Source organism: Chinchilla lanigera, unplaced genomic scaffold (genome assembly GCF_000276665.1).
Source record: "Chinchilla lanigera isolate Chin_1 unplaced genomic scaffold, ChiLan1.0 scaffold00072, whole genome shotgun sequence".
Taxonomy (NCBI): Eukaryota; Metazoa; Chordata; class Mammalia; order Rodentia; family Chinchillidae; genus Chinchilla; species Chinchilla lanigera.
In genome coordinates this window covers 4,270,564-4,291,092 of record NW_004955473.1, presented here as the reverse complement: position 1 = coordinate 4,291,092, position 20,529 = coordinate 4,270,564, and the positions used below count along the sequence as shown (strand labels likewise).

Genomic DNA, 20,529 nt, shown 5'->3' with positions numbered 1-20,529 from the left:
GAAGCTGACATACCCTTAAGGAAGTTTTAAATTATACACAAATGAAAATGTACCCTCAGCATGAAACTCCATGGAGCCTAATTATTGGAGCAAATGTTTACTGAATTAATTTTAGAAATACAATACCAACACTGCCTGTGTCGCAATCTAGGGAAAGTATTTTCTTCTCAAGCCATATTCAGCTTGCAACAGGAAGCCAATTATCACCCTCAGAACATTTCTCCATGAAGAATATGTCATTCCTAAGGACACTTAAGGTTTAAGCAGGCTTAAGCACCCATCTCACAGTTTTCTCCTGTTTTTACCTTCTAAATGCATATCAATCCAAATCAAGATCATTTTTTGTATCCTAAAGATAACACTAACACATCAATGAAATAAATTCTGGAAAAGGACAGGCTTTTTTTTCTTTTGTTTATTTGAATACTCACATCAGCTTTTCTGAAAAACAGTGTAATAGTGCACCTCCACAGGGAAAATGCCAGAAACAACCACTGATACTGATTAAATGAAGGTGAATCCACTTTTATTACTTTCATGTCAACTTAGTAAATTTAATTGCACAACTAACAAATGTGGTCCCTTTAGAATTTTGGGGGAAGTGTTTTTCATGAATGGAAGGGGATAGTTTCTATTTACCAGATGTAGTCCTCTAATAGATAAGAGCCAGGTCTTATTCATCTCTTGGTTCCAGCTACAGATTAGCATATTAATCTACCTTTCTATTTGATATCACATAACACACAGTAGTAATATAGCAAATGTTAGCTGAATAAACATATTAACACATGATTTCTTTGCAATTGTCTACTGCTGAGACTTCTTCCAAACTGGTTGTATAACTGGACTAAATATTATCTTGCCAGGTTTAAAAATTTTTTATTAGCAAACTTTTTTCTTAGATATGAGTGATCTTTATTGACACATATTAATGGTACATCATTTTATAGTCTTTAAAATTATACATATTTGAAAAAATATGGATGGAAATTTAAGAAATTTTTCATGTACCAAAACAAGTTCCAGTTCCCTTTATAGATACAAGACAGAACTTTTCCAGACCTCAACTTGTGTAACCAAATACCTTCAAGTGGCAACCAAACATTCTAAAGTGCCTAAGCTGCCTGAGTATCATAGCACAACACAGCTGAGGACATGATGTTAGAATGACTAGAGTTTCACACTATGTTCACATTCCTTTTAGCACATCCCACATCCCACCACAGCTATATGACAGGTGTGTCCTGCTACCCTATATTTCTCCCAAGGAGCACCTGGAGTCTGTCTGGTAAACAGATCAAGAGCTTCACTGCCAACCACTTCAGGTGGGATGAAGATGACTAAATTTTCTGACCTTACAATAGGGAAAACATGATTTGACATATGCACTTGTACTTCTGGGGGCTATGGTACACAACATTTACCAGAGGAGCTACTCTAAAAGTCTAGAAGATATGGTTTTCCATACTTACAGGAATAACAAAAGAATCTACAAAAGGGAAATAACTTCATAAAACAGACTTGTTTTAAAAGAATATAGCATAAAGAATAATACACAAGAAAGCATTGTTAAAACATTTAACAGAAAAAACATTTGTTACCATAAGTTAAAAAAGAATGCTTGCAAGTCTATAATAAAGGATACCACAAATGAGTGAGAAAGGAAACATAAAAAGACTAGTAAATATTTGAAAAATATGTTTAAATTCATTATTCATCAGCAAAAATCAATTATTTTAAAGCAATAAGGAGCTGTCCTTTCTGATCTATGAAATCGGTTTAAAAAATCATAGTAGTGATAATACTGTCTGCCGGCAAGAGGACAGGGAATGACCCCCACAAGCACCATGGTTGCAAGTGTGACTCAGTGAAACCTTTGTATATGTTCCATGCTATTAGTCATCAAAATGTACGAGTCCCTTAATCCTTCAACATTACAATCTTACTTCTTGGGCTCTATTCTAGAGTAGTTCTTACTCATGAGTACATACAATAATGCTCATGAAGGATCTCAGGAGAAAATCTGCTAACCCCTGTTGTTAAAAAGAGGAAGATAAAGTAAGGATAGAAGTTATTCTGCAGAAGTGACTAGAAAAGTCACAGCAGTCTTCTGGGGTGCCAGGAATGATCTGTGCTTTCTGTCAAATGCTGGTTATGTGAGTTTGCTGTTTGTGAAAGTTTGTTGGTGTGTATGTATGGTTTGTGTATATTTACATACTTCAATAAAAGTATTTTAAGGGCTGGGGATCTAGCTCAGTGGCACAAGCGTCTTCCTGGCAAGTGCAGAGTCTTGAGTTCGATTCCCAGCACCAAAAACAAAAACAAAAACCCAAAGAAAATTATTTTAAAATAAAACAAACAAAAAACAGGCTTTGGAGAGCCCAGGTATTAATGGAAAGAGGATTACATTAGGAAGGAGTTCTGTGTTCCAGCTCCTTCCTGCCCAAAGTAGCTAGGGACCTCAGGCAAGTCCCTTGGGCTCAATCGCAGTTGAATCACCTATCAAAGGAGGAATAATTATATTCTGCTGAAAGACAATAACTGAGGTAGATGATCTTAATGTCTTTTTCTTTTCTAGGCTTTATGCCTCTTCAAGCCATAATAGTTCATTAAGTTTGCTGTATGTATCCCTCTCCTTCTCTACTCCCATCCACTGGTTCAGGACCATATTTCATTTTGCCGGGCCCTTTCAAGTCTTTTCTTCTCCAGTTCTAGTTATATCCCCTTACAATTCATGATAAAAACACTTTGGTTAGAGTACTTTCTGAAAGTACAGCTTAGATCACATCACTGCCTTTGTATTATGCACTTTCCCATCCCGCGGAAAAATACCTGACACACACAAGTTAAAGAAAGAGAAGTTTATTTTGTCTCATAGTTTCAGTGGGTTTGTTTCATGGCTGGCTTTCTTCCAGGCAGAAGCAGCATGGTGAACGGGCATAGAAGAGGAAAGTTGTTCACCCCATGGCAGCCAGGAAGCAAAGAGAGAAGGGAAGAGTTGGGGGAAAGGAATACACCTTTCCAGGTCATGCCTCCAGTGACCTAATTCCAAGCAGGCTCCTCCACTTAATAGCACATTTAGTTACTGAACGCATGGATGGGTGAATCCAGTGATGAGTATAGTGCCCCCATGACCCAATTACCTTCTAAACACATGAGACTTTTGGGGGGCATTTTAGATCTAAACTACAACACCCTCATTCAGAAACCTTAGAAAGTAGTGTGTTGTACATAAGACCTGCCGTGTAAAACCCTGGGTTTGAAGACTTTGTTTAATCTTGTATTATCTTCTGAATGTACATTACTTTATGTGTAAAGTTGATAGTATCATTTTCGCTTTGTATCTGCAGAGGGTTGCTTTCACAGATACCAAAATCTGTGGATGTTTTACTTCCTTATACATTACAAAACAGCATAGTATTTGTACATAACCTACCGATATCCTCCCATATACTTTACATCATCTCTAGACTAAATACAATGTAAATGCTAGGTAAATATTTGTTATACTATATTATTTATGGAATAATAATAATAATAAAGTCTCTCAATGTTCAGTACAGATATCACTTTCCTCCCAATTGTTTGATCCATAATTGGCTGAATATGAGGATATATAACCTGAAGAAAGAGAAGGCTGAATAGACTCATAGGAGTTTCCTCACAGAGTTATGGTAAACAGACTTTTACCTACTGGTGTGTTGAATCCTAAGCCACACTTAAGTTCATCAGCACTGGGAGAAGGCAAAGAATCAAATTCTTTAGTTGCTACTACTACTTGATTTACTCCAATCAAAGCAGAGAACACTTTGGAGCAGTCTGAGCTACAACACAAACCTTTCTAATCAACACACTGGCTGTTTGACAAGAGGACAAAAAGTGAATAGCATCTCTTGCTCTATAGGCTATGCCATAAAGGGGCACCCCACTGCATAGGACAACAGTCTTAACTGACAGTGAGCCCCAGCCTGGAAGATCTGTATTCGCTGTACACATCTAATGTAGTAAGAGCTGCTTAACAGAGATCTGGCACAAAATCAAGAGAAGCAGAAATCTTGTGGTTATCCTGCTGAGATAATTTAGAATGCATTAGTCAATGTTTCTCAGGCTGTTCATCCTAGATCAGGGTAATTATGGAGGGGAATAAAAAAGACCAGATTAGAAAATTGCTTGCCAGCAGAACCACTATATTTGTATATTTCAGTAACTGAAAATGGTATGTAGTGATGACTTGTTCCCTGCTCAGACTTTGTGCCAAATTTTCATGCAAACTCAGCTCTTAGCATTCACCTCAGAGGGAAATCTTGGTCCTTTGATTGGTCCAAAAGCCTCATAATATCTCTCTCAAGGCCACCGTCTTAGTTACTTTTTTATTGCTGAAACAAAACACACGATGACTAAAATTAAAGGAGAAAAGGTTGTTTTTTAAGCTCATAATTTATAGAGGTTTCAGTCCATAATCAGCTGGCTCCAAGGCAGGGTGACACGGCAGATAGGCTTTGTAGAGAAGAAACAGTTCATGGTGGGCAGAAGGTAGCAAAGCAAGCAAGGGACCTTGGCAGCTTCTTTCCACTCTTTTTATATTCTGTCTAGGCTACAGGATTTGACTGTTGGCAAACCAATCAGTGGACTAATTTAGTAATCACACACCCTTAATCCTATCACTCTTCATCCTAGCATTGCACCATGAATCAAACACATACTCTAGATTCAGCCACTTCTGAAAAAGCCCCATCTATGATCACATGAGGCTTTGGGGGCACATCAAGGCACAAGCCACAACATCCCCGGCCAGACCCCCAAAGACTCATACACATCCCTTTATGCAAAAGGCATTTAGCTATCTCTAAGAGTTGCCAAAATCCTAACGTTTTCAACATTGCTGAAAAGTCCCAGTCCAAGGTCTCCTCTGAGATTTAAGGCAGACTCTTACCTGCAAGCACTTATCCATATGAAAAGAAAGTTAAACACTTCCAACATTCAACAGCACAAGATAGACACTTACATTCCAAAAGGTACAAAGAAGGGGATACAAAGGAATGGGAACAAAGCAAGTCCCAAATCCCGCAGGGCAAACATTAAGTCCTGTAGTTCCACATGCAGCATCGAAATCAATCGTGGATGTAAACTCCAAAGGGTTTGGGTGGCTCCACCACTACGGTAATGCTGGTGGTTGTAGTTCCCACAGTTTTTCTCTTGGGCTGGCTCTGCTCCCTCCTTGTTTTCCTCAGTTAATCCATGTTCCTGGCTTCTCCAAACTTCTGGGATCTCCACTCCACCTTTGGTATTACACTAACAGCTTGACACACTGCCCTCTCAGGGGCATACTGCCTGGCCTCCCAGATCTTCTGAAATCTGAGTGAAAGCCTTCCTGACCCCATGACTCTTTTTTTTTTGTTTGTTTGTTTGTTTGTCTTTTTGAGACAGGGCCTCACTATGCAGTTTGGGTGGGCCCTGAGCTCACTTTGTAGCCCAGGCCGGTCTTGAACTTGAAACGATCCTCCTGCCTCAGCCTCCCCAGTGCTGGGATTACAGGTGTGTGCCACCACGCCCAGCCTGACCCTACAACTCTTGCATTCTGCATGCACCTAAAATCAGCATGATGTGGACAATACCAAGGTCTGCTGTGAGCTGGAGCAGCAGCCATACTTTTTCTTGCTTGGCTGTAGGGGTCCAGTGGCTATGAACCAAATCCCACCTTTCCTAGGCTGCAGTCATTCTGGTGCTCTGTGGCTCTCTTTTCAAAGCAAAGTCTTTCACTTTTGCAATTTTGAGGCTAGGAAGGGTGGAGTCCTGCTGCTTGTTTTGATGCCCTCGGGCCATCTTTTCTATTCTCCTCTTCCTTCTCAGCAATCAAGATCTCTGCTCTGTCTTTTCTGGAACTTCCTTTCTGACCAAACTCATAATGTTTTAAGTCATTCTGCTGGGCTGTTTCCTCTTGAGTCTCAACACAGATCCGGTTAAAAGTCCCCAAAAGCAGCCAGGCCACTGCCTCAACATTTGACTGCCTTGAAATTTCTTCCACAAGACTAATTAGTTCACCACCCTTAATCTCAGTTTTAGGCAAAATCTGTAGACATGAGCAAAATGCAGACAAACTTTCTGCCAAGCCATAACACACACTGCCTGGAGTCCAACACCTAATATAGTCAGTCCTTCTTCACAGCGGAAACTTCCTGAGCCTGGTCTTTACCAGAAACTTTTCTATCAGATTCTGATGGTCTGAGCTCTGACTATAATCTCCCATTAAGTGCAGCCTAAGGCATTCCAGCTCTACTTTTTCATCTGGCATTTACAATTCTTTCCTACAAGCCAGCTCCAAAAGCTCTTGCACCACAAGGTCACGTACAGTCACCCAAATGATCACACTTCTCTGGTACCAAAATTTGTCTCACTTACTTTTCTTGTTGTTGCTAAGACAAAATACCTGACACCCAAAGTTAGAGGGAGAAAGATTTATTTTGGCTCACAGTTTGTAGAGGTTTCACTCCATAATCAGCTGGCTCCAAGGCAAGGTGGCATGGTAGACAGGCATTGCAGAGGAGAAACAGTTCATGGCAGGCAGAAGATAGCAAAGCAAACAATGGACCTTAGCAGGTTTTTCTGCCCCTTTTATATTCCATCTAGGCTATGGAATTATGTGGTACCAAACCAATGTGTGGACCCATTTCGGAATTACTCATCCTTAATCCTAGCATTGCACCTTGAATCAACCACACAATCTAGATTTAACGACCTCTGAAAAAGCCCCACCTATGCCTAAATGAGGCTTTGGGGACACATCTAGACACAAGCTGTAACAGCCATTGGTGCTAGTGATACCACTCATATTACAAGACCTACATGATCCTAGAAACTAACCTTGGGGAAAGAAGGTACATTCTCCACGTAATTGCCCCAGTGATCTGAATAAAGCATCTTCAGACATTTTACTTTCCCTTCTCAAAGCTTCCTTGATTTACCAGAGGAAAGTAGACAGCTTCTTTAACTTCACCCCAATTTGACACAAAATGTTAATGAAAATATTTCACTTTACCCCAACTCTGCCCTTGCACTGAATTCTCTACCTGGCAAAGTACCCAGCACATAATAGCCACTCAGTAAATATTTGTTATTATTTACTATGCACCACAAGGTGGCACTTTTATAGCACTCAAAATAATTGCAAATAACCAAATTTGTGTAATTATTTGCTTAATGTCTGTCTTTCCCATTAGACTGTGTCACAGGCCAGGTTCAGCACTTTCTTACTCACAGCTTATTGTAGTAGCTTAATGCTTACTACAATGCCTCACACTTATTAAGACTAAATAAATATTAATTAAACCAAAGAAGATAATATGCTAAGAATTATTTATTCATTTTCTCTTTGAATCCTAGGACAGGCCTGTATACTTGGTACTATTATCTTTATGCTATAAGTAAGGAAATTGAGACTCCAAGTGCTATAATAACTTGCCTAAGGTCAGAGCCAGGATTCTGACAACATGCCCTCAACAACTGTTACTCTGCCTTCCTATTTTAAGTCCTGTTCTATTACTTAATGTTTTCTAAGCCTCAGGTTTTGTTTAAATCTGTAAACAAAGTAGGGAATGCCATCCGTCTTATAGATTTGCTGTGAAGTATGCTTGAATTTTTATATGTAAAGCACTTGGTCATAGTGGTTGGCATACAATCAATATTTAATAAAAGCTGCTGCTGCTTCCATTATTGTTGCTACTGAATCAAATATGCAGGAAAGTGACTGTAGTGAGAGAATGCCACCTGCAGAACTTGCCCATCCAAATCAGGACACTCCACTTCTACAGCTCGACGTATCTCTGCTGGCTTTGTTTGCCACTCCCATCAAGCCTCACCACACTCCATGAAACAGCTTGCACATGAAATTGCTTTGGTTAAAATTGAAATGTAAAATATGCGAAATATTTTTAAATTAATTCTATTACACAAGAAATCACTCAATGTGAAGTACTATAACCTACATAGATTAAATTGAATAGCTTACATTATCAAGGAAAATGAAGATTAGAAAAAAGAAATCAAGACTGTCTCCATCCTCATGACCACAGGGAATTTCATCATCATGGATTTTTATTTCAGCAGATAATAAATGGATACCAGGAAACAAAGCAAAGATAGAGAAAAACTACAAACAAGACACTCTCTTTACTCTGTTGAGATTACTACAGAGATAAAAATTTATACAACCACTTTATTTGCCATCTTTTGGTCTACTACTTCAGTGTCTCTTCTGTCACTTCAGTTCTCAATAGAAGACTAGACATATTCCATCACAGAACACTGCATATGTCTAATATTCTGAACCATAATGACCTATACAAACCTATTTAGTCTTATGCAGCACAGTGAGCTGTTCTCTTTCTCAAGGTTGCTTACAGGCTGGAACCATCTGGGGTGCTCTTAAACAAAAGTGACATCTGCTGCCCCAATTGCCTTTCTTATTTAATTGATTCTCAACACTGAGCTATAGAGCACTAGTTTCTGTTTGTTTCTTTTTGTGGTAGGCATTAAGAATCAAACTCAAGAATCTCTGAATACCAGGTAAACACTCTACTGCTGAGCCACACAGTACCAGCCATAGCCTGGGTATGAAAGTCACCTCCTCTACTTACTACCGGGACAAATTACTCAACACACCTGTGCTTAAGTCTTCTCATCTGTAAAGCATGAATAGTAATTGTATTGATCTCACAGGGTTGCAGGGGAAATCAAATAAGTAGGCGTATTTGAAATACTCAGAACAGCACCTGACATGCTGTGGTGAATGACTGTGCTGAAAGGCAACAGTGATATTCTGTGTTTGAAATTCATAGAAAATGAAGCTTCTTCACTGTGAGGTGCTACATTAGACTATATGAGGCTCATCTCATCTGGAATTTCTCTCAACTTTATAAATCAAAGAAATCTAAATGTGTCACATGTACCAGAGCAACCCCATTCGTGTATACCAACACAATAGTTTGTCATGGCCAGTTTCCCTTTGTATAAAAACATTCTAGGGAAAGTACAATGAAAATAGTCATTTTTTTGAGATAGGGTCTCTCTATGTAATTTAGGCCAGCCTTGAACTCACTATGTAGCTCAGGCTGGCCTTAAATGCATGACAATCCTCTGCCTCGGTCTCCCAAGTGCTGGGATTATAGGCATATGCCACCATGCCTAGCTGAAAAACGTCATGCTAATCTTTGTTATGGTTTGTATTTGGGTGTCCCCCCAAAGCCTCATGCGGTCATGGGGCAGGCTTTTAGGGTTTTATCGATTATGTGTGTGAGAGCTACACCCGCCCTAGGGTGGACAGTTTGCATATGTAAGGGAGAGGAAGAGGGTGCTTGTGGCCATTCCTCCCTTTTAGTCCTTGTTGCTTTTGCTGTGTTCTGCCGCCATGAGCTGTAGCCCTCTGCCATGTGCCACTCTGCCTTGTAACCTGCCAAGTATGGACTAAAACCTCCACAAACTGTAAACGAAATAAACCTTTCCTTCCTTAATTTTGGGCGTCAGGTATTTTGTCCCAGGAACGAGAGAAAAGTAACCAAGACAATCTTAAAAGAAACAGCAATGTTATTGGTAGTTGTGGCAGTTCTTGTCTCACTTGGCATCATTCTATCAGGAAGAGGAGAGTCCCACTTGGTTTATGAGGAGGGACAGAGAGCACTACAGAAAGTACTCTGGGCTTTTGCCCTACCTCTACTTCCTACTTAATTAACTGGTAAGATTAGAATGAAAATAAGCGCTTATTCATAGCCTAACCTGTGCATTCTTGTTCTCAGTTCCAAATCCCTATAATTGAGAGGACCCTTTTGTCTCTTGACACTGTCTTCTAGAGAAAGGCCAGCAGGCCTATCTTGCTGTTAATTTCTGGCTTTCATTTAAGTGTGACATAACCCATCATTCCCAGTGACACTGGTAGGGTAAACAATCTGCTCTGCTGACTCAATCTTTTCCACAGCTGGGTATCAAGGTACAGATTTGCAGCTGAAGTTGATCATAAGCCTCATTACACCTCAGGCTCAAGCCATGTTCTTTAATTGTGCTTTACATATGAAGCAGATACTATATTTTGTTCCTCATGGGGGTTTTGTGGTTTTACTCCCCTCTGTTTAATTCGTAACTGGAAACAGAAAATCAGTATGGTTACTTTTAGGCTCTCCAACCCCAACAAGCAACAGTAGTAACCAACACTTTAAAAAAATGTTTTCCCTATTAAGTAGCTGTGGAAACTGAGGCTCAGAAATGGCCTGTATAATTTATACTAGGTTAGAAGATTAATTAGTGGCAAATCCAGTACTAAGTCACAGTGTATCTACGGTATACTTTCAATATATGTCTGAATATGCTGCTTTCTCTTATCAAGGCTAAGATGGCCCTTGGAGGCCCTAAGGACAAGAATGAATTGCCTTAACTTTATTAAACTAACAGAGAGGAAAACAACCTTTCAAAATTTAACAACCTCCTTACTCTAAAATTGAATTTTACTGACCTTAACTGGATTTTTTCAGCCAAGTCTACTCACCAATCAAAAAACTGATAGAGTTCACCTGGACAAAATTATGCAATAAAGTTTAAGTTACCAGGAAAACCACAATTATAAATGTTTTCCTATTTGGATTGATTGGCCTTAAGGGCAAGTTGGGATTGGGAGGAAGATGCAAACTCTCCTGCCAAGTAGCAGGTATCACAGTTTTTGCTGAGCTTCCTACATTCAGCAATACAGAAGAGATTCCCTCACAGGCATTTCCCAATCTCCACGTCCTTCCCTATCAAAGGGCCCTCACAGGTGTTACAACCATAACAAACACAGAGTGTCACATACCACTGGATTAGCTTGTTACAAATCATTTAGTTATTCCATGGTGGAAGTCAGCATCTCTGTGTTATAGATAAAATTTCTAGAATAAAAATTAATTACTTACCTTCCATAGTCCTAGCTAATTTGAAATGATTATATAGGGCTGGAAATAACTAGTTCCTGTTTTGCCATGAATTAAACATGAGATTTTAGATGATTCACATCTCTTGGTCTCAGTTTCTTCATTTGTAAACTTGATTAGGTTAGACACAATCATCTCCAGTACTAAAATACTATGATTCAACATCTACCACAGCCTCTATCTTATCACCATATACAGCTAATTTAAATTTTGTCTGCTAAGAGAACTCCTAAAAACTTTAGTACAGTAAAGTCACAAAAATCATTCCAAAGCTATTCTGATGACTGGGGCAATTCAAGAGAAATATATTTGCATATTCCTATCCTGCCTCTTTTGTGTCACTCTCAGTCTCTCTTTTTCCAGAGAGCCTCTGGCAACGAAAAAATTCACACTGAGTTTCTATCAGACCTGAGAAACAAAGAAGTCTGCTTACTTTTTGATCCTCCAGTTATCAAGATAATGATTTTATTTCTTGAACTAGTAATCAGATAAAAATGTCCAAAAGACTAAAGAAACTGAGTAGAACTATTAGTCTACACTTTTTCTTATTTTAATTCCATCTGAAGGAACAATAGACTCTTCTTGCCTTTGGCAATATAATAATTCTGCTGACATGCTGGAAATACCCCACACCAAGACATAAAATGGTGGCATTCTCTTCCTTTAAAAACAATCAATGCTTTCATTTTGGACTTCAAAGTACATGTGAAATAAGTCTCAGCCCTGTGAGCCTGAGGTAAATCAAAGGGCTGTGCCATAGACAAGTTTCCTATTTCATTCCTCTTCCTTTAGATAAGAAAGGAAATAAAAACTCTCCCAGGCAGATGAATGCTCATCTCATTTTATATTTCTCTTCCAAATGAATTTAAACAATTTTGCCAATAATCTATACCAGTATAGTTAATTGTTCCTTATGTCTGATCAAAACTCTTGTTGCTACTCTGCAGGCCACTTCCTACTAACTTAGTCTTAGTACTGGTGAACCATTCACTGTCTCTGTATTGTTGAGTCTCATTCTGGCTTCTACAAATTCTAAAGGAAATCTTGAGAACTGAGTTAGAATGCCTACGATCTGGATTAGATACTTTCCGGAGTCCTTATCTTACTATAACATTCCTAGTGATATCAGTCTAACTTGGTCAAAGTTATTTTTCCTCTCTGGTTATTAGTACTTAATCCATAAAATGCAATGAGTGTGAACATATTTTAAGAGAAAGAGTCACCACTCTGATGCAAATTATTGAACTGAAGAGTCTTCCTGGAGATCTTGAATTTGGGATTCAATCATTATTGCAAATGGAAAATGGGTGAAGATCACTCTTTCCATAATTAGCTATTCATTACTAATACGAGCTTTGGCACTATGACTTACTATTGGGTATTTAAGTGCAAACATATCTTTAAATGCAAGCCCATATAGAAAAGACAGTGGAAATTGCCTATATCCACATATGGATGTTCATTTGGATATCATAATTATTCCTAGTTAGTTGTGCACTCATCCAGTGAGCTGCCATTTTCTTTGATTACTAGGCCACCCTGAAGTCATTTAAAATAAACCATCCAATTTTAGTCATCAGACAGTTGACTTTATTGATGCATGGAATCTTCCACTTTAGTGGTTCATATCTCTGCTTCTGCAAATCTAGCTGGCTCTCAAACCAGGAAGCAGATAGCATCTTTGGGAAAGGAACCTGGCATTGTGATTTTACATAAAGTCAACAATCTTATACTTTTTGCCATAGACTACCACATGAATAAATGTAATTACTGCTATCTTAGGCAATTTGTGCAGCTGTAGCAATACCGAAGAAATATTTCCAAGAGTAAAAGTTGAAATGCAAGAGCAAAAATACTCTGAAGCATTCTGAGGTCACCTAAAAGCTACAATGCTGTTAGATCCTTAAGAACGTTGTAGCCAGACTCCTTATGTAATCCTGATTACTTAAACCTACTGCACCTTGAGGCAGAACACCCAGATTCCACTCACTAGTTTTCCTTGGGCATTTATGAAATGTTATCTGGTAATAGCCAAGGAAGCCATTAGGACCAGGTAATCTTTTGGCAGAGTTCCTTTGTGGTTGCTCTATGGATGTAATTTTACAAATGTTTGAGTTGGCCCATTAGGGACAAGTGAGGCTATCAGTTAATCAATATCAAATATTAAGTGTCCAGTTTTGTGCAAAACTCTACATTGAGAGTGACAAGAAATTAACAGATTATAAGGGCAAAGGGAAATTCTTCAACTAAATATGTGATTAATTGACAAATATTTCTTGAGTATATACTGCAGGTAAGATACTGAATCCTTATTAAAAGACATGTGAGTCAGGGATACTTCCAATAAAGGCTGATGACTGAGTTGAGCTGAGTTGAAAGACTAAGACAAATACTTGTAACCAATATGGGTAAACAAAAGTTCAATGTGCTCCATAATCAAGTGATTCACATTAATATACTGACCAAAGGATTTCAGAGGTATAAAAGAAGACTTCTAACTAGGATGATCCGGAAGGTTTCTTGGAAAAGAAGGGGTTTGTGCTAGGCTGTCAGTTGGAGAAGATTCTGATGGGTGAATGCAAGGAGAACACATGAGGCCAAGAAATCAATGGCATGAGAAAAGTACTGAGATGGGTGAGCACACTGGCTTTGGCAAGAGGTAACTGACTGGCTTGGCTGAAACAGAACACTTGTTTTGGGGAATAGCACATAAAGAAAGATAAAAAGAAGGAAATATGGCATCTCAAAATTTGAAAGGACACATAGGGATTATCAAATCCAAGTTCTGCTCCTCTTATTCTAACCTATTTATGTCCACACATACACAGCTTTCTTTATTCTGCTACCGGTGATTAGTATACAGTATAGTAGTGGGGCTAAATTTCCAGTATCAGCAGACATAGTAACTATGACATAGTACTTAGGAATAAGGTTTGAAGTTTGAGCCACGGCTAAACCAATTCCTAGGTAGTTAACCTTGGATAAGTTTATTTATTGTTACTTTTTCGTCTATAAATATAGGCGTTAATACACTAACAGTGAAGGGAGGAAGAAAAGGAGAAAGGCTTAAAGAACACAAAAAATGAAAAACCAGCAAAGCATATTGCTACAGAGGTGAAAGTAAAGAGAATTTAAGAAAGGAAGAAGCTGTTAATTAGCATAAAATAAAACAAAGAGGTCAAGATAGTTGACAAGTACCAAATCCCACTGAACTTGACAATATGCAGAATTTTAGTTCATTTTCTGTTGCAATAACAAATTACCTGTGATTTATTTATATCTTTCTAAAGAAAAGGCGTTTATTTGGGCCATAATTTTGGTGGCTAGCAAATGCAAACAGCATGGTGCTCCATCTGGCTGCACTGCAACATGGCAGAGAAATGGAAAGGAAAGCAGCCATCTGTAGAAGTGGCATGTATACAAACAAGGAAGCAAGAAAATGAGGAAGGGTCAGGGTCTTTCTTTTGTAACAACCTGATCTCTGGAACTTATCCACTTCTGAGAGATCCAACCCACTCAGAGAGAACAGTATTAATCCACTCATGAGGGTAGAGACCCCTTGACTTAATTATCTTCCACCACTGCCCCTTTCTTAAAGGTTCCATCACCTCAATACTGCCAACACTGGAGAGTAAGATTCTAAAACATGAATCATTGGGGACATATATTCAAACCACAGCAGAGGTCACTGGCGACCCTTAGGGAAGAAGCTTTAAGACTATAATCCCAGCAGTCTGGAAGCTAAAGCACGAGGATCACAAGTTTGAGCCCAATCTTGGCAACTTAGTCACTTAACAGAACCTTGTATCAAAATAAATAAAAAGGGTTGGGAATGTAGCTCAGTGCAAAAGGTCCTTGGTTCAGACCCTAGTACTGAAAATCAAAACAAAACAAAAACACAGCTTTATAAAAAAGAAGAGAGAAAATTTGTAGAAAAAGGACAGTGTAGGAGGGATGGGAAGTGAAGGGAAAAGAACACACAATGAGGAACTGGAGCTGCAGTTCGTTCTCAGCTTCACTTTATTTTCAGTGAAAAAGAGAGGGACAGACGGCTTTGACTCTATGGGGTTACCAGGAAAGAGAAGCAATGGCTGCATAGTATCTCAGCTTAGAACGGAAATGGCTGCTAGTTCCTACAAGAATTTCCAGCCCTAGTTTCCTCTTTGCACGATGTAGGATATGGTGACAAAAGAAAACGGCAACTTCTGCTCACAAAACACCTTGCCTCTTCCTTTTGTGTAGCAATGCAGAGAAAGAAAATAATATTATAAAGCAATTTGCCCATTTATAATATCACAAGAATGCCACAGAACAATGACAAGAGACTCCCTGTATAGCAAAGCCTCATTAATTTGGACTACAGTAATTTGGAATTTGTGGTTAACTTGGGTTGGAGTTACCTTTATACTGCTTACAAAGACAGGGTTCACTAAGCAAATAGTGTGAACGAGATTTCAAGAGAGTTAATTTAGTCTGCTAGGGTCTTATTTCACCTATTTTAAAGAACATACTGTTTTTAAAGAAATTCAGCATATTCATGATTTGAATGCAAATTCATTCTGCTAATTATGGATTATTGTAATCTACTGTTAAACTCCTATATCTGCAACAGTTAACTTTGCTTTCACTGAATATGCTCATTAGAAATAAAATATTAATTCCTTAAAGTTAGTTCATAATTCACATTAATGCATATCCTTTTCCCCCACTCTTATGAGTTAACTACATTTCAGGAGGTACTCTAAACAAACTATTTAGGGTACTCTAATGCTCTAAACAAAAGCATTATTTATGAATAGAGACAAAAACTAATAAGCGACCAAAAAAGGCCTCAGACCAGCCAAAATAGATCTTTTAAACTTGGTGTGATAAACTCCATGTACTCTATCCATGGCAGATTCCATGGACGGCCAACTTAGCTCTTAAAATAGTACGAACATAACACATTAACTGAGAGAGCTGGAGAGACTGTTTTTACATAAAGTTCATAACTAATTGGAAGGACACTGAGAAGAGTAAGAAGTGAATGCAGATAGGAACCATGATTTGTATAAAATGTAACTATAATAACTACAAAACTACCACAGTCTAGGATAATTTAGGATAGAGGCAAAAGGCCTATATTCCTTAGAAAACCATAGAAGCTCTAATAGGGGATTAGAATGCAGTACAATAACTAATGACTGGAATTATGCCCCTAAAGATAAAACAGTTAAATTATGTTGAATATATGCTTTACAAAAACAGAGAAGCTTATATACACACACACACACATACACACACACGTACCCATAATAGTTAACCTAAAAATGCGAAATATGTTGATGCTTAGAAAGATAAGGTTTGTAATATTATCACATAGTAATTATCATAATAAAATAGCAACATTTATTAAGTGGTAACTATGTGTAGATACCATCCTAAACACTTTACCCACATGATTTCAACTAATTCTCTGAACAATCCTAAGAGGTTTTAAAGAAAGTAAAACACAGAGAAGTTAAGCAACTGACTCCAGGCCACAGAGAGAGACAGAGTGAGTGTTAGAACTCAGGGCAATTCCTTGGCTATCCACCATGCCTTTTTGTGCTCCAGAAAATTCAGCTTCTTTCTTGAGGGCTCCACATAGCTAATGTTTTCCTGCATTTTCATTTTCTAGACTCAAATACCTTGATTTATCAGCAGAAAGAGAGCTCTGATCTAAGAGAAAGATATGATATTCTTTTTATAAACTCCATTTTACAAGTTGAAAGTAAAATTACAGTAAAGAAAAGTAATGAACTATTTATCGGGCCCATCTGAAAATCTTCCACATCATTCTCTATGTATTAGAGATTCTATTTCCAAATGAGGAATCAAGAAACAAAAAGATGGCATTTTAAAATATCAAAAGATCAGTTAATATTGGGTTCTCCTATTGTTTCCTTATTCCTTCTGGAGGAATTTAAAATGAGACTAGATCAATGGGATCTATGGGCTGGGGGAACAGCGAAAGAATGTAAAAATTCAGTTGGCTGTTACAGAGGATTTAGGAGAATCTGTTTACTGGCTATGCTAAGAGAATTATAAGTGCATAAAATACATGAAGGCATGGTATGCATTTGGAGGAGCAGAGGTGGAGGCACAAATGTATGCAGTTCTCTGTGTTAGAAGAAAGTTGAGAGTAGCCTGCCATATGTAAATACAAAGTATTTACTTTGTACAGTGAATAGTACAGTGAATAGTCAAATGTACAAATGTACAGTGAATAGTCACTCATACAATCCCTTCTACCCAAACTGATGCTCTCTATTCTTCTCTCATCTTGACTCTGTCTATTCTTCAAGGATCATTTTTAAATGTCACTTCTGCCATGAAGTATTTCACAATGCCTAAAGCTAAATCAAATTCTCCCTTATTTCTGCTCCTAGAGGTTTTTTGCCCCTTATACCTATTTGCCACAGCATTGGTGATATTCTATCTTGTTATTAAGAGTTTACTTACATGTGTTTCCCTCTTTTCATTCTATCATAAAGACAGGGACCTTTTAATTCTTTAGTTCCTACAAGTCCTAGCATAGGACACGCTACATACTAGGCTCTGGGAAAATGTTGACTCAAGTAACACTGACTTAAGACAGCGTGTTATCACCTAGCTTACCTGAAGGAGCATTTGTTCTCTTTCTTTTCTTGCTTGAGTCCCCTCCATTTTCAATGAGGCCTTCTGTGACCAAAGGGCCACTGGCACTACCAAACTGCAGGGGCTCGTTGTTGTTGGCAGGGTCAAAGGGCAGCTGGTTCAATCCTAAAGAAGAAAAAGAAAGCCAAAGTCCAGACTCCATTAAGGACTGGGATCATCTCCAGATTTCTTACGTGAGCCACTAAGTGAAAACCTTTTAGGTCTTCAGAGCCTAGGTATAATAGATGAATTCCTTAAAGACACTTGCCCTCTGCAATTTTTATAGATCTTGTTTACAATTATAGAATTAAAATATAAGAGGGTGGTTTTGTCATTCATTAGATCCTTCCTGTTACTATGAGAATGTCACATTTTTGGTCACAAGGCAGCAGTTGTTTTCCTTTCTTTTTTGGGGAGTAAGAGGAATTGATTTAAGGACTTCGCCCTTGCCAGGCATGTGCTGTGCCACTGAGCTATATTCCCAGCCCTAGTAGTTGTCTTCTACTTCCTTTAAATAGAAAACACTAGCTGGGCACAGTAGCACATATCTGTAGTCCCAGCTACTTGGCAGGTTGGTGCAGGAGTATTGTTTGAGCCTAGGAGACAGAGGCCAGCCTGAGCAACAGAGCCAGTTTCAAAGAAAACGATAGCAGAGGGGAGGGGAGGGGAGGGGAGGGGAGGGACGGGAAGGGAAGGGAAGGGAAAGGAAGGGAAGGGAAGGGAACGGAAGGGAAGATCTTCTTTAAGGCGCCAGTGGGAGTACCCATTCATCCTTTGAAAAAGGTTGGTTTGTATTCCTTGGATTATCTCCTAACGTTTTTCCATTATCTCATTACAAGTTTTGTTGAACTGATGCAGATACAATCATTAGACTATCTTGGTATCCAAGTCACTTCCAATGAAAACAGTCTTCTAAAAAAAGTGAGAAACCATAACTCCATGGCAAATGAGAAAAGAAAACTAAGGTAGAGATATCTAGAGTTGGTTGTGTAGTCACTGAAGTGATGGGGAGTTATGACCCAGGTTTGAGTGGTATTAATCTGATCTCTACAAATGCTGCTGATGGCATGGTCACTTTACTAGGCACTGTGACATCATATAAAATGGCAAAAGGCATTTTCTACGCTCCAAATCCTCCAAATCTCATATAGTTCAGTCAGGGATGAGGAGAGATTGTTTGTTACACCTCTGGGAACAGCACCTGGAATTTCAAGTGTTTCAATTAAGACTTCATGAAATGCAGAATCAAAAGCTATGTTAAAGCCCCGAGTAAAGACACCTTGTTTAAGCCTTTTATCCACTAGTTCTCTAGTCCTATCAAAGGGGAAATCAGGTTAGCATGATATGATTCATTCTTTAACCCCCATTTTTCTGTGGCTATTAGCTGTACAATTGTTGAGGTAATGTATCAAAATATCAATAAAAAGCTTTGAATCCAATTAGCAAAAGGTCAACCAAATTTCAGTAAAATGAATGCTAAGGTTCTAACAAAATGACTCCACATTACTGTTTTAAATAAGGAGCATCCCCTAGCTGATGTTTTCAGCCCACATTAAAAGTACTATTTCTTCAGCAGTCACACTCCACTTTGAACACATCCATTAAATATCCTTTGAGACTTGTCAAACATCTATCCTTTCCATCATGTAAATAACTAAAGGAAAGAATAAAACTTGATTCTATATCTTAAGTCAACTATTCACTGCATCATATCTGCATCCTATTAAATCTCTAACATGAGTAGAACTAAAGAAACAAATGCCAATAGCTGAGTATTAGAAAATATTGATGTCATGACAGATACTATTTTCAAAGAAGACTAGACTTTTATATGATTTACAAATAAAGACGGTTGTTGCACTTGAGTAATACTAGAGCAAAATATGATCAGTGTACTGTTCCAAAACTTCCCTTGGCATTTCTTTCTGCAATATCCTATTGATCAAAATAAGTTCCATTAAGATAGAGTGGTATAGTGTAATGAGCCTGACAGTTTCAAAACTCAGGTATTCTTTACTAGCTAGACAGTTTTTTGGAAGTCATGTAAGCTTAGTCTTAGTTTCATAATGTATAAACAGAAGTAATGAAACTGCACACAGGGTTACTGCAAAGATTAACAAATATGTATTTATGGTAATCATATTACTCTTAGTAAATTAAAACAAACTTTTCCCTGTAAGCTTGTTAATTTTTCTAAGGAGGATATCTCTTCCTCCCTTTACTTCCCCATAGCTATATCCCTTGTGTCTAGCACCACACACATAGTGAATGCTGAATGAATGAATTAATCTTCAATAAGTGGGGGTAGATGACTCATTACATTAATCCATGTAATTAGAATAAAGACTTGGCAGTTGATAACCAAGAATTAATGCCATCACTGAAAAGTTCTGTTGCTGATTATAGCAATATTACTTAAAATAATTAGATTTTAAATGCACCTCAATCATTTGAGTACTATACCTCAGGTTGGGTAAGGTCCTGATTATAAGGAATGCTTAGGTGTTAGGAGTTTCTGATTAATGACTGTTAATCATAAAAGTCTTTTTTATTTTGTCTTGCACGTGATACTTTTACAGAATAATATCAGTCCATTTTCCTGCCTTATTAAGTAGCTGACTAAGGATCTTACAAAGCTTCAGAGCCATGGCCAATAAAAGGAGGCTAATAATAGTACCCAACTTATGGGACTGCTAAAAATATTAAATGAGATCATATATGTAGAAAATTCTGCAATACACCTAACACATAGTAGATGCTCAATTAATGTGTACACCCATACATATACATACACACACAGAGTACTATCTGAGGCATAACCCTGCTCTCCTCCTTCCTACTTTTACCCAGGTAGGCTATCACCATTTCCATTTCATTTCAAGGTGAGCTGGGTGAGCTATCAAGAGTACAACCTGAGTGCTGA

The 20,529-nt window shown here is 38.2% G+C and overlaps 1 protein-coding gene across 4 annotated transcripts in view; it reads right to left on the bottom strand.

Annotated features, from left to right (window-relative positions):
* The window catches only part of Enox2 (ecto-NOX disulfide-thiol exchanger 2), a 331,866-nt gene that overhangs the window by 164,176 nt on the left and 147,161 nt on the right, over positions 1-20,529 (bottom strand). For 2 of the 4 annotated variants that reach the window (XM_005401229.2, XM_013523085.1), the window contains exon 1: positions 17,589-17,665. The exons of 1 other annotated variant lie outside the window; for it this stretch is intronic. The gene's annotated coding sequence lies outside the window, so the exon portion shown is untranslated. Of the gene's footprint in view, positions 1-17,588; positions 17,733-20,529 lie in introns of those variants that run through there. One more of the 4 variants, XM_005401230.2, reaches the window with a different exon arrangement.